At 36.0% G+C, this 13104-nt stretch overlaps 1 protein-coding gene across 1 annotated transcript in view; it reads left to right on the forward strand.

Moving 5' to 3' along the window:
* Positions 1-13104, forward strand: part of PDE4D (phosphodiesterase 4D) — a 400370-nt gene that overhangs the window by 206861 nt on the left and 180405 nt on the right. The gene's annotated exons all lie outside the window — the stretch shown is intronic.

The following is a 13104-nucleotide window of genomic DNA, read 5'->3' on the forward strand; positions in this document are numbered from 1 at the left end:
AATCTATCCAATTGTGACACTCTCCTGGTCTGGCTGATGCCTATGTACAATTATACCCTATTAAAATGAAAAGCCGATTTAGGACCATCCATCTCTGAAAAGACAAGATAAAAGTAAAAGTATGCTAGAAGGTAGTTTCGCATATTGAGTAAAACATTTTTCCATACAACGAGGGCCTTGAAATGGGAGCGTGTACAAGGTAATATCACCATATACCTATATGTGCTTAATTTCCACCAATATTTGTGTTTTTCCTAGAACAGGGGTGTCAAACTCGATTTCATTGAGGGCCACATCAGGGTTGTGTTTGACCAGTTTTTACTGGCAGAGGCACCGTGGGCCAGTCCTTTGCTGTTTCCAGGGTGGCCCCACGGGCCAGATCTAAGCACCCCGCGGGCCAGAACTGGCCCACAGACCTTGAGTTTGACACCCCTGTCCTAGAAGAAGCATAATGAAGATCAAGGACATATTTAACAGTTACCCTTACATTTTATATGCATGGATGGACTAACTGGTCTTTCCCACTATCCCTTCCCAAATATGTTCTGGATAAGTCATAATCCTTGCATGTGATCTTTTTTGTGTAACGGTGAGAAACAGGTCCCTACTTTAGCCTGTTACATAATATTTTCAGCGTAATATTTTTTTCCTAATTTCTAAATTGTTTGGGATAAAAATTGAGGGTGGTTTCTTATGACTTCTTTTAAAGAGGAGAATCAAGCTTGTAGCCCACTGTAATCCTTGTTTTTTTTTTCAGGAAGAAACAATTAGAATGCAGTGAAAAGTGCTCTCGCACTTTTAGCTACTTAACTAAAGAAAAGCTTTCTTTTCTTTTCTTTTTTCGGCTTTGTGGTTCCAAACAACAAACAGTCCACAAACGCCAGAAACTTGATAGAGAAAAAGGAATAGTATCATCTTCCATCTGTATAGAGCAATACATCCAATGGTGGGCTGTCCCCGGTTCGCACCGGTTCTATAGAACTGGTAGTAAAACCGGCAGGAGGCTCCTCCCACCGACCCCGACATCATGAAAACGCTTCTGCCTATGCGCAGAAGCTTCTGTGCTTACACAGAAGAGCATGCATGCACATGAGTGAAGTGCATGTGCGCACGCGGCCGCACTGCAAACCAATAGTAAAGGTAAGTAGAACCCACCCCTGAATACATCTATCCAAGCTGCTGGAATTATGAGAAAGAACCAGGAAAAAATGTGTGTACTGTATAAATAAAGGAAAGAGAGGGAACAGTTTCCCACTCTTTTAGGCCTCAATATGTGTTAGCAATAGCAATAGCACTTAGACTTATATACCGCTTCACAGTGCTTTACAGCCCTCTCTAAGCTGTTTACAGAGTCAGCCCTTTGCCCCCAACAATCTGTGTCCTCATTTTACCCACCTCGGAAGGATGGAAGGCTGAGTTAACCTTGAGCCTGGTGAGATTCAAACTGCCAAATTGCAGGCAGCCGCCAGTCAGCAAACGTAGCCTGCAGTACTGCACTCTAACCACTGCGCCACTGTGGCACATGATGTTACCTTTCATGATGTTACCTATCATATATAGGTAGTCCTCAACTTACAACCATTTGTTTAGTGAGCATTCGAAGTTACAACGGGACTGCAAAAAGTGATTTATGACCGTTATTTTTACTTATGACCATTGCAGCATTCCCATGGTTACGTGACCAAAATTCTGATGCTTGGCAACTGGATCATTCTTATGACTGTCGCTGTGTCCCAAGGTCATGTGATCACCTTTTGCAACCTCCTGATAAGCAAAGTCAATAGGGAAGCCAGATTCACTTAACATCCATGTTACTAACTTAACAACTGCAGTGATTCACCACAATTCGTAAAATGGGGCAAAACTCACTTAACAACTGTCTCATTTAACAACAGAAATTTGGGGCTCAATTGTGGTCATCAGTCAACGGCTACCTATAGCTAAGCACATAGTGCTTAAGCCATCACCCAAGACCTATAAACCACACATAGTAGCAAGGTTCATGTATCATGTCTAACTATGCTAAATAAGGCTGAAAAAGTAAATGTTTGATTTTACCCACTACTGGGAGTTCTCTAGATAGTGTTGATCAACTCAAACAAAAGTAAATAAACTAGCATAAAAACACTACCAGAAAACATAAAGCCCATATAAATAAGCAAGATGTGTGAATCCAGGTTGGGTGAAATTGAATGTTTTTATTTTTCTCTGTTGGTTTGGTCTTTACCTAAATGCATTCAAGATATTATTGAAAGAAAACACAGGCCCAGCATAGGTCAAATAGGCATTGGACCAGTTTGGCACTTTGCTCTTGAGTTCTGCAGACTTTCTTAGCAATACATGTCATTGCTGCCAGTTAATCAGGGCTATGTTTATAAAGAGCTTTGACGTGAGAGTTTCTCACTCAGTGGTAATGAGATAAGGCCTTCTGAACCCTGCCAGCTGCAGGAAATCCATGTTATCCTGCCTCCTTTGCTCTCTGTGTCACTTCAGCAGAGCCTCAGAAAAGGACATTCTCTTAGACAGCCACAAGTGCTTTTATGATTAGCTTGAAGCAACTTGTACTCTGTGGCTCTGATTCTCTAAAAGACCCCAGATTTCTTCAAGTCTGCAAATGGCTTTTCCCTGGGACCCTCTGGAAATCTCAACTCTTTCGTGCCCCTCTTCAAGAAACAGGAAGAGATTTCGTTTTTTGAAGTCATACAGGTACTTGGTCTGACATTTATTGTAGGCATAGTTTTGTACTTGGCCTCAAGCGGAATTGACAAAGTTGAGTGGCATGTGGAAAGGTATTATTGCTCGCATTTTTGTCACACAATTCATATTTTGCATGTTACAGGAATTTTGTATGTTATAGGAATCTTCCAAAGAAGTAGTTTAACATACAATGTAAGAATTACTTTAACATTAGTGTGTCATCCATTAATTAATATTTTAAAACAGAAAAATAAGTGTAAAAAGAAATAACCAGCTTTTAACTAAAGAAGGTTGGGCCAGTTTTAGAAATCCCTTATCTAATTAACTGTAATAATAAATGGTGCCTTTAAAGTCAATGAAACAGTTTTAAAAGCTGCTTTCATCAGAACAATTTAGGGATGTTAAGCAATGTGATAAGTACAACAGTGATAATCCTTTTCTTATTTGTACTGTACAAATAAAATAATATGAAATAAAATGCATTTCCTCTGGGGGGAAAATACAATATTTAATAAATGAGCAATGATTTAAAAACTTGCTGCTTTGCTTTTTATTTTACTAATATAAAAGACATTATTTATAGCTGCTGCTGCTCTTAAAGTTGTAATCCTATATTTTCTAATCCAGGAGTAAATCCTTTCTAACTCATTGATACTTCTACATAAAATACAATTCCACTCTTATTCATTAATAATTTCTGTTCATGTAATAAGGAAAATTGCTTTATTCTATGTAGTTATATTAGTTATAGTTATATTAGGCTGTAATCCTTACTTGGGAGTAATTCAATTTAATGACCTGTATATAATTGCACAGTATAGTTATAATCCTGTTTACATTTACCTGGGATTAAGGCCACTTGAATTTAAGAAGGGACACACATAGAAACGTGATCTTGATACTAATATTTTTACAGTGCCAAAGAATGTTACAAATGATTGCATGCAGACATAGGTATACAACCTTAAACCTATTATGGTGCAAGTATAGGAAAAAAACACTTAATATAACATTCAATTTAGAGCACAATGTTAAATGCCATAGATACAATAAAATGCTTTATAACATGTAAGAAAGAGCAGTTTGCTTACTTCTGCACTTTTGTACTTTCAATCGAATTGTCAATTGTCTCTTTGAATAAGGGAGGTCAGGAAGGGGAAGCAATTTTTACCTTTCTCCATGACTCTCTACTTCAGAGTTTTAGTGTTATGTGTCAACATGTTAAATGCATTCTGGATTCATAGCAAAATTGCATATTAATCGGTAATAAAGCTTTACTGTAATAATGTTTTATTACTTTTTTGGTTAAAAATTTAAATATAGAAGGTATTTTTAAAATTAAAAGGTACCATTTATTGAGTTCTTTGTTGCTGCTAGATGTTAAATATGGTCACAATGCAAGCTTTTCTGCAGAAGTCACTTAGTTCTAGAAATTGATGGTATCTGAGGAAGGAAATAATGTAAAAGGGGAAGGCATTGGATGGGGAAGGTCTCACAGTCTCTTTCTTGATGAAGACAAAATTTCATAAGGTGTATAATGTTTCCTCCCTGCTTTCTGTCTAAAACAAATGTAGAATCTTTGCTTCCCATTCCAGCTGTGTATCTAATGACTGGAATTTCCCAGATGTTAATCACCTTGGGGATATTTTCACCTCTGAATCACCTTGGGGGTATTTTCACCTCTGGACTTTTAAGATTTTCTTTTCTCTTCTGATGTATTCTAACCTTCTTCATTTCAGTATGGTGGATTAATTATTATTATTCAAAACATTCCAAAGCATTAAATAAGGGCAAAATAATTAGATAAAAATAAAAACAGAATAATAGCAATCCATAAAATAAATAGTACAATATTAGGGGTAGTTAATTGGTTAAGAAATATATATATGCGTTTTTAACAGCAGCTTAAAACTCACATATTTTGTTGCTTGGTATATTTCAATGGAGATTGTCTTACAGAATTAGTGCCACAATAGAAAAAGTTCTTCCCCCCCCCCATCTTTATGAAATAGGTGTGGGACTGACCCTCAAACGATATGGATATATGGGAGGCTGATATAATTCAAGATTAGATTATAATCATTATCATCTTAATCATAATCTGGAAGGAATGTAGCTATGTACCAGAAAAATGGAATAATCACATGTTTTCATACAGCTAGATTTTCTTTTTCAATGTGATATGAAAGAAACCCTAGAAACCATTTGTTACACAATTGTTAATCTGCAAAAATTGGAGCAGATAGCAGAGAGATAACAAAATAATGAAGGTTATTTGAAAATATCCAAAATTTAATTATAGGCAAGAATAAAAATCAATACCTACAAAAAGATCGGAACAGGAAAAAAAGCATAGCATCATATTTATAAGTGAAAATACTTTATTTATATTGCAACATCCACTGGTAGAGACAATATCAATTCTTAATTCAGATATGGGGGGTTTTGATTTGGGAAGAGTCTCGGACGCTTTTCCTTCCTCAACTCCTCTCTTTTGTTTCCTACTTTCTATAGCCATAGTTATTCAAACTGGAAAATTATTACTGCTATTCATGATTACTTTTAAATCACATTTTACATATTTTCACATGTAATTTAGAAACAAATTCTGAATAGGTAAGATGTAGCTTTTTTCTGTCCCGTTATCCTAGTGAACTCAATTTATATGAAGTAGAAAAGACAGTAGTGACTCCATGCATAGGAGAAATAATGCATATGTATGGTTATTTCTGATCCTTTCAAGCAGAGAAATAATAGCTTATAATAATGCATATGTATGACTATTTCTGATTCTTTCAAAGAAAGAAATAACAATTTTGTCAATTTTTAATGTAAAGAAATGATCATTTGGAGAATTTGAATATGATGGCTTCAGAGCTGCAGTGGAGTGAGTGCAAACCATAAGGCAATTTTCTATCCCAAATTAGAAAAGGGTTGGGAAAGCTCCTTTTCTTAAAGAAAAAAGAGCTTTGGATCTTGGTTGATAAAAAATCTTCATCTCAAAATTTTAAATGACAATAATTTTCTTTGTAAACAAGTTGATTGTTGTACTCCAGCTCTAGCTTAAAATTGCCACTGGAATTGAAGCATAAACCCCCACTGCAGGGGTGAAATGCTCCCTGTTCGGACCGGTTTGGGCAATCCAGTAGCGATTGTGGCAGGTGGTTCAGAAAACCGGTAGTGATGGCAGTGTGAGGCTCTCCCCACCCGCCCGGGTGTCGTTACTTACTGCTTTTAAAAGGTAAAAAAAGACTGACGATCGTGCACCACAACTGTGATTGTCAGAGCCTTTTTTAACCTTTTAAAAGCATTGTTTACAACCTATTCGGCCCAATAGGTTGTAAAAAATGCTTTAAAAAAGTAAAAAAAAAAGTTGGCCACGCCCACCCAGTCACATTACCCCCCTCCACCAAGTCACGCCCACAAAACCGGTAATAACAAATTTTACATTTCACCACTGCCCCACTGCAATTTAGTTCTCAATTCCAGATAAGCAAATTTGCAAACATTCAATTTGTGAAAAAATGTAAACAAATATTTCTTTAAAAAAACATTTCTTTAAAAAAATTGGCACCAAGTAAATTGGGGGTCTACAGTTGCTAGACCGTGCTCTCTTCTAGGGGCATATATCCCACTGGGAGTATCTATGTAATAAGAAATTTGTTTCTTACTACACATGTTCTAATTAAGTTAACTAGACTAAGTGTCTCTGGATCTGTTTTGCGTAATGCTGTATTCCCAAGTGTCCAAATCCTGGAAAATAATAGTGGCTATAAAAAATAATGGACAATTGAGTACTGTTTTTTGTGTTCTTTTGTTTTACTCCCTGCTTTAGTTTCCTTCTTTGATATCCATCTAGGATGTTTCTTCTGGCTATGAAGTCTTGTCATGTGGTAATAAGCAGCTGCCAACCATTGACTTTTCAAGTACATGTGTGGAAGTTTACACTAAAAGAGAGAAAGGACTTGAGAAATTCAGTCTAACCATTTAATTATTCCACTTAGTGCTACAATTTTCTCCTAAGTCTTTATTGTTAAGCTTGTCTCATGCATTTTATTAATGATGTTGGTAATGAATCTGTCGATACTTTTACCACAAATAAATATTTAGACCAGAACTGATAAAGATATGACCTGAAAATTTATCAGGATCCTTGAAAAAACTAGTTAATCCTACCAGATTATTACTGAACTATCTTCAGGAGCCAGGAAGTGAAATCAGAATAGCTGCCCTACTTGTGGGACTTACAGTTTGCCTCTTCTGCATTGCCTTTACATAAGCAGCACATCTCAAGCTATATAGCAAAAAAAGTTGGATTTAAGTATTTAAACTATAGTCTGTTTGGTCTTCCTAGGTTTGTTTGGCAATCCAGCCATTGTGATTTACAAAGAATAGTATGAGGCTTGTGAAAAGTATGAATTCATCTGTGATACTTAAGGATTATATGTGAGCCAGTTCATGATGGCATATATTTATTCTGTTGTTCATCTCTGAGAGAATTCTTGAATAGAATGATATGAATCTGGAATGAAAGCCCAACGATAGGTCTCTGCCATCTTTCGGAAGCACATTGAAAGCACAAGCTTTAGTCATTTTTCTTCCCAAATGAAGTGATTGACAAAAGGTCCATAGCATTAGCCTTTTCCATTCTAAAGGATAGTCAGGTGGGAATCTTCCATAATTATATTAATGAAATATATCAGATTTCGTTGAATGGAGAAATGTGTGATTAACCAAAATATTCCATTTTTTAAATGTTTACTTTAACCTATTAACAATCCTATTGCCCTATTTAGAATTTAATTAGATTGGTAGGGACCTTGCAGGTCTTCTAGTTCAACCCTCTACCCAAGCAAGAGACTCTACACGATTTCTGACAAATGACAGTCTTGAAAGCTTCCAGTGATGAAGCTCCCACAACTTCTGAAGGCAAGCTGTTCCATTGGTTGATTGTTCTGTCAGAAAATTTCTCCTTATTTTCAGGTTGAATCTTTTCTTGATCAATTTCCATCCATTATTCCTTCTATGGCCTTCGGGTGCCTTGGAAAATAGCTTGACCCCTTCCTCTCTGTGGCAGCCCTGAAATATTGGAACACTGCTATCATGTCTCCCGTGGTCCTTCTGTTCACTAGACTAGCCATGCCCAGTTCCTGCAACCGTTCTTCATATGTTTTAGCCTCCAGTCCCCTAGCTAGGAAGGTTAGCAGGAAGTAATATGTGAAGGCAGTTTTAGGTATAAAGATAAATTATCTGAAAAAACAGCAAACAAGGCATGGGTCAATTTACCCCAAATATTGGATTAAACTGTGTTTGGTTGACAAATTCTAACTGTCTGGGTCCGAACAGGTTCATTTATTATTTTTATTTCTTTATATTTCCTATTTCTGAACTGCCCATCTCCCTCAGATTTCATGTTGTGGGCATGAGAAAGAGGCAGGGAGGTTGTGATTTTTATTCACTATAAATAAATCTTGCATGCTAGATGGAACAATTGCTACGCTTTTTTGTTAAAAGACTTTTCTAGTTCTTGAAATAAAGTTATCAGGCTACAATTCATCAGTCTAATATTCAAATATTGAAACCAAGATGTTCTTACAAGTCAATTTAATGTATTTCGGGGGAATAGGAAAAATAAAAAAATCTGTACACTACCCATTTCTAGGAAGGTGCTATTGTTTTATTTTTTTTATTCCTCCCTGCGAAGATAACTTTAAATTTAAGAACTTTGACAATAATGTATCAGAATCATAAGAGTATTATAAATAGAACAGTCATCAGATCTGATACTAGATACACCAAACAAACATGTTGACACAAGTACAACTTATGTGCTAGAACAGAGTTCTTAGGAACTGCAAGTATAACTAAAATAAGTATCAATCTGAATGCTGTATGGTTTGCTTAGGACTAGCCAATTGCGGCAGTGATTTTTTTTTTTTTTGGTAAAATACTAAAATATATATTTGTTTCTTCGTATTCATTCATAAGTAAAATTATTAATTTTATTTTACTAAGTTATTAAAACTTCCAAATGGATTCAAGTCCACCTAAAACTACCCTGATCAAGATCTAGTCACTTGTGGATATAAATCACTTATAAATCACTGAGATAGGCTATAAGAGCTCCGGTGGCGCAGTGGTTAGAATGCAGTACTGTAGGCTATTTCGGCTGACTGCCAGTTGCTTACAATTTATCAGTTCGAATCTCATCAGGTTCAAGGTTGATTCAGCCTTCCATCCTTCTGAGGTCGGTAAAAAAAATTGAGGACCCAGATTGTTGGGAGCAATATGCTGACTCTGTAAACCACTTAGAGAGGGCTGTAAAACACTGTAAAGTGGTATATAAGTCTAAGTGCAATTGCTATTGCTATCTTAGTGCTGCTTCAGGGCATCCATAGGAATTTTTCTATCATATAACAAAAAGGGTGATACTTGCTAGTTGACATCTAGAAACCTGAACCCTCTTGATGAGGAGTTCCAGGAATTTTATTTAACTAACAGTTGCCATGACCTGAAAAATTTGAAAACCCCTGAAGTTGGTGACTTGAGTGTAACAGAAACAAACTAATAATGAGTCTTAGATACCAGCAATGTAAACATTCCCCAAAGAAAGCCATATGTGGTTATTACTCATATGAAGCCAATGTTAACTGTTTGCAAACATGAACTGCTACTGTGCAAAACTTTGTGTCATTATGCTTTATTAAAAATCATCATTAGAATATCCATCCCTGATATAGATAGAAGCTTAGAATTCCAGTGAATAAATTAAAAAGTAATCTTCATTGCTTGAAATTTTGCTTAAAAGCACAATTTAAATTTTTACTTGAATCTTTGAACTTTGATAGAAAGACTAAATGTATACTTTGTTTTCCTGGATTTTTGGGTTGCTATACAGTAATCTAGGTTTGCTTTTTGTCTTAATATTTGTTCTTGTTGATTATCTGAGCAGAAAATGTAATGCTTTAATTTTCCTGGTTCACCTATTGAATATGTTGTTTATTACTGTGACTTTTTCACAATGTGTAGCTGTTTCCAAAATTTTCCATGCTGAAATGGAAAGTGCAACACTCATAAAGGGGTCTATAATTTTGGATGAGGTCCACTGTCTATCTCTGAATGAAATGTCAAGCTAGTGAGACTAACACATTTTCACCACCCCGAGAATTGCTATAATATAACTACAATCATCTTAAAATGTTATATATAATCTTTCTAATTTGGGATGAAGGTGAGATTGACTGACTCGGTTTGATAGGCTTAGTATTGTATCTATAGTTGTAAAGATAGCAAAATACTACGAAGTGTTGATACATGGGCGTATTATTGAATATGACACAGATGGTACCTTTATTTACAATATTGCATGGGTCAAATGGGTATTTTATCATTGGAGTTTTATTTCAAAACATATTTATCCATTTAAGTTAATGCCAGCCATCTATTACTATGTGAAACATCAAAGAGATTAGTTTCATGTTTCACTTGAAAAGCTGATGACTAAGGCATGCCTGAGGGTACATTTGGTTACAATCATCTCCTCCATGCCCCATGAAGAACTAGCATACATCAGTGTTTGCAAATCTCTAGGGACAAAATCTTTGTTTCATGGTCAGTTAGTTTAGGTTAATTGGCCTGCTGTTACTTCTTGTCATTTAGTTGATGTTCAGTTATCATGGGCCATTGGCTATCATTTTGTTATGTCTGCTTCTATGGCTTCATATTTTGGATTATTAATAATAGTATCTAGCCACGTTTGTTTCCTGTTGGAGTCCATTTGGTTGCCTCAGAGTTTTCCAAACATCAAGTCTTCTCCTTTGATTCTTGGTGTCTAAAATATATGTATTTTAGTTTCATTACTAGTACCTCTAATGAGCAATCCAGCATGTATTTATACGGGAAGATGACGATAATGTGCCATTAAGTCAATCCATAGCAACCAGTCCATAGCAACCACATAGATTGATCTTCTTCAAGAAGATCTGTCTTTTGACATCTTCTTCAAGAAGACCTCTTCTTTGTGATATCTCAATAGTGCAGTCATTGGAATTGTAACCCATGTCCATACATCTTGTGACTGGTTGTGTTCTTCCATTTCCTTCTTCCTTTCCCAACAATATAGACTTCTTAAGGGAGCTGGATATTTTCATAATTTGTCCAAACTAAAATAATTTGACCACAGTACTATGTGCTTCAAATAAAAACTCTGAACTGACTTATGATTCATTCCTTTGTTTTCTTGGCTGTCCACAGTATTTTCAGAAGTCTTCCCCAACAGATAGGTTCAAATTTGTCAATTTCCTATCTTGATTCTTGAAAGTCCAATTTTTGCTTCCACACAGCATCACAGGAAATACATTTCTTACACAAGAAATTTGCTCATACGCCAATCCATGGTGTATTTCTTGACTATTGTTCCTTTATTATTGTTGATCCCAAAAGGCATAATCTATCTACAAATTCAATATCTAAGATTGATTTTTCTACCTGTTATTAGTAGCTTGATTTTTATATTTAATTTTAGTCCCCTATTCTTTGTGCTTTTGTTACTAGAACTTGCAAATCCTTTGCATTTTCAGCTTTCAGGCTAATGTCATCAACAGAGCACAATTATTGAAGTTTCTTTCTCCAATTTTAAACCATGACCATCTTCTTCTAATACAGCTTCGCTTAGCATGTATTCAAGTGTATAGGTTAAATAAATAGAGAGTATATTATTGTTAATAGTTAATCCTAAAAGGCAAAAACTGTCTACCACTTCATGGTCAATTTTAAGACTGGTTGCCTTACCAGTTGGTCATTTACTTGATCTTCTTTGTATTTAAACTTAGTTCCATTTTGTTCACTGTACTCCTTGACTCCAATTGCTAGAATTTGCAGATCATTTGTGTTTTTAGCATAGCACAGGTTATTGATGTTTCTTCTTCCAGTTTTAAATGCATGCCAATTGTTTTCCCATCCAGCCTTCTTCAATATATATTCCGTTATATAGACTGAATAAATGGGAATCATGTTATCATCCTGTCCACTCCTTTGCTAATCCAGAGCCACTCTGCTTTCCTATGTGCTGCTTGGACTATGGCTTCCTGCTCTGTGTATAGATTTTGCATGAAGACAATAATATGTTCTGAATTTCCAATAATTCACAGCTTGGTATGGTTGACACCGTCAAAAGTACCTCTAAATCATTGAAGCACATATTGACTTCTTTTTGGTAATCATTGGCTTTTACAATGATCAAGTGTGCATCAACAGTCATGTCTCACCCTTTTCTAAAATCAACTTAAACATCTGACATTTCTTGTTTCATGTAGGGCTTTCCTTCTTTTCCTGATTCCATTTTCATTGTTTTGTCATTTTAATATTCTTTCTTTTCTCTTCTAAAAGAGAAAATTTCTTTTAAGTTCCTTCCTGAAATCTTTGTCTTTCTCGATACCTCTCTTTTACTCTTGGCAATTTGCAACATTTTTGCTGATATCCAATTCAGTTTCCTGTGTTCCTTGGTCTTTCACAGGTTTTTTTGGTAATAATCTTAACAATTTCTTTGATTTCATTCCACAGTGCTCCTGGTTCCCTATCAATGAGGATCAGGACTTTCAAAGCAGTTCATAATGTTCTCCTTACAAATATTGGGTATGTGCTCATGATCATATTGTAGGAGCTAGTTTGGCTTTGTTCTTCTGTTTTAGCTTGATTTAGAAGTTGCACATGAGCGGATTGTGTTTTGTTCATAAACAGGTTTTGCCTTGGGTGAAATGGAGTCTGGATTCCCAGGAGGAAGGGGCTGCTTTCCAGAGGACAAAGTTTGAAAGCTTGAAAGCAAGAGGGTTAAAATAGCTCCTTCCTAGCTTTTATGCAAATAGTTGCTTTAGTCTGGCAAGATTCTGTCTATAGGTGAAGAATAATAGAGGAAACTACTCTAAAATAACCCCCCTGTGTCTTTCTTGGGGCCTGACATTGCCCCCTGTTGTAAGTGAGCTCTTCTTGTACTAACAAAATAGTACATTTGATTTCCTCATGCTCCCAGCTAGTGACGTCCACATCCTTTCCTTTCCTTTCCTTTCCTTTCCTTTCCTTTCCTTTCCTTTCCTTTCCTTTCCTTTCCTCCTCCCACTCCCCCTCTCCTCCCCCTCCTCCTTCCCCCTCTGGTCTATTCAGGCTTCATGGGGCTTTAGAAGCATTGCATTACTTTGCATCCAACCCACTTTTGCTTCAAATTAGTAAGCCTGCCTGGAAAGAGCTTGAAAAGAAGGAAATTTTTATTGCCCCTCCCATCTCTATCCTTATGACCTTCTCCCCTGGTTCATGACCTATACTTTCAGAAATGTTGCTTTACACCAGCATTGTCTTATCATTCTCTCTAGACCTGGGCAATGTGGCTTATAAGGTGTGGTTTAAGGCACAATG

Source organism: Pituophis catenifer, unplaced genomic scaffold (assembly GCF_029215685.1).
Source record: "Pituophis catenifer annectens isolate HBS135680 unplaced genomic scaffold, rPitCat1.0.hap2 SCAF_2, whole genome shotgun sequence".
Lineage (NCBI taxonomy): Eukaryota > Metazoa > Chordata > Lepidosauria > Squamata > Colubridae > Pituophis > Pituophis catenifer.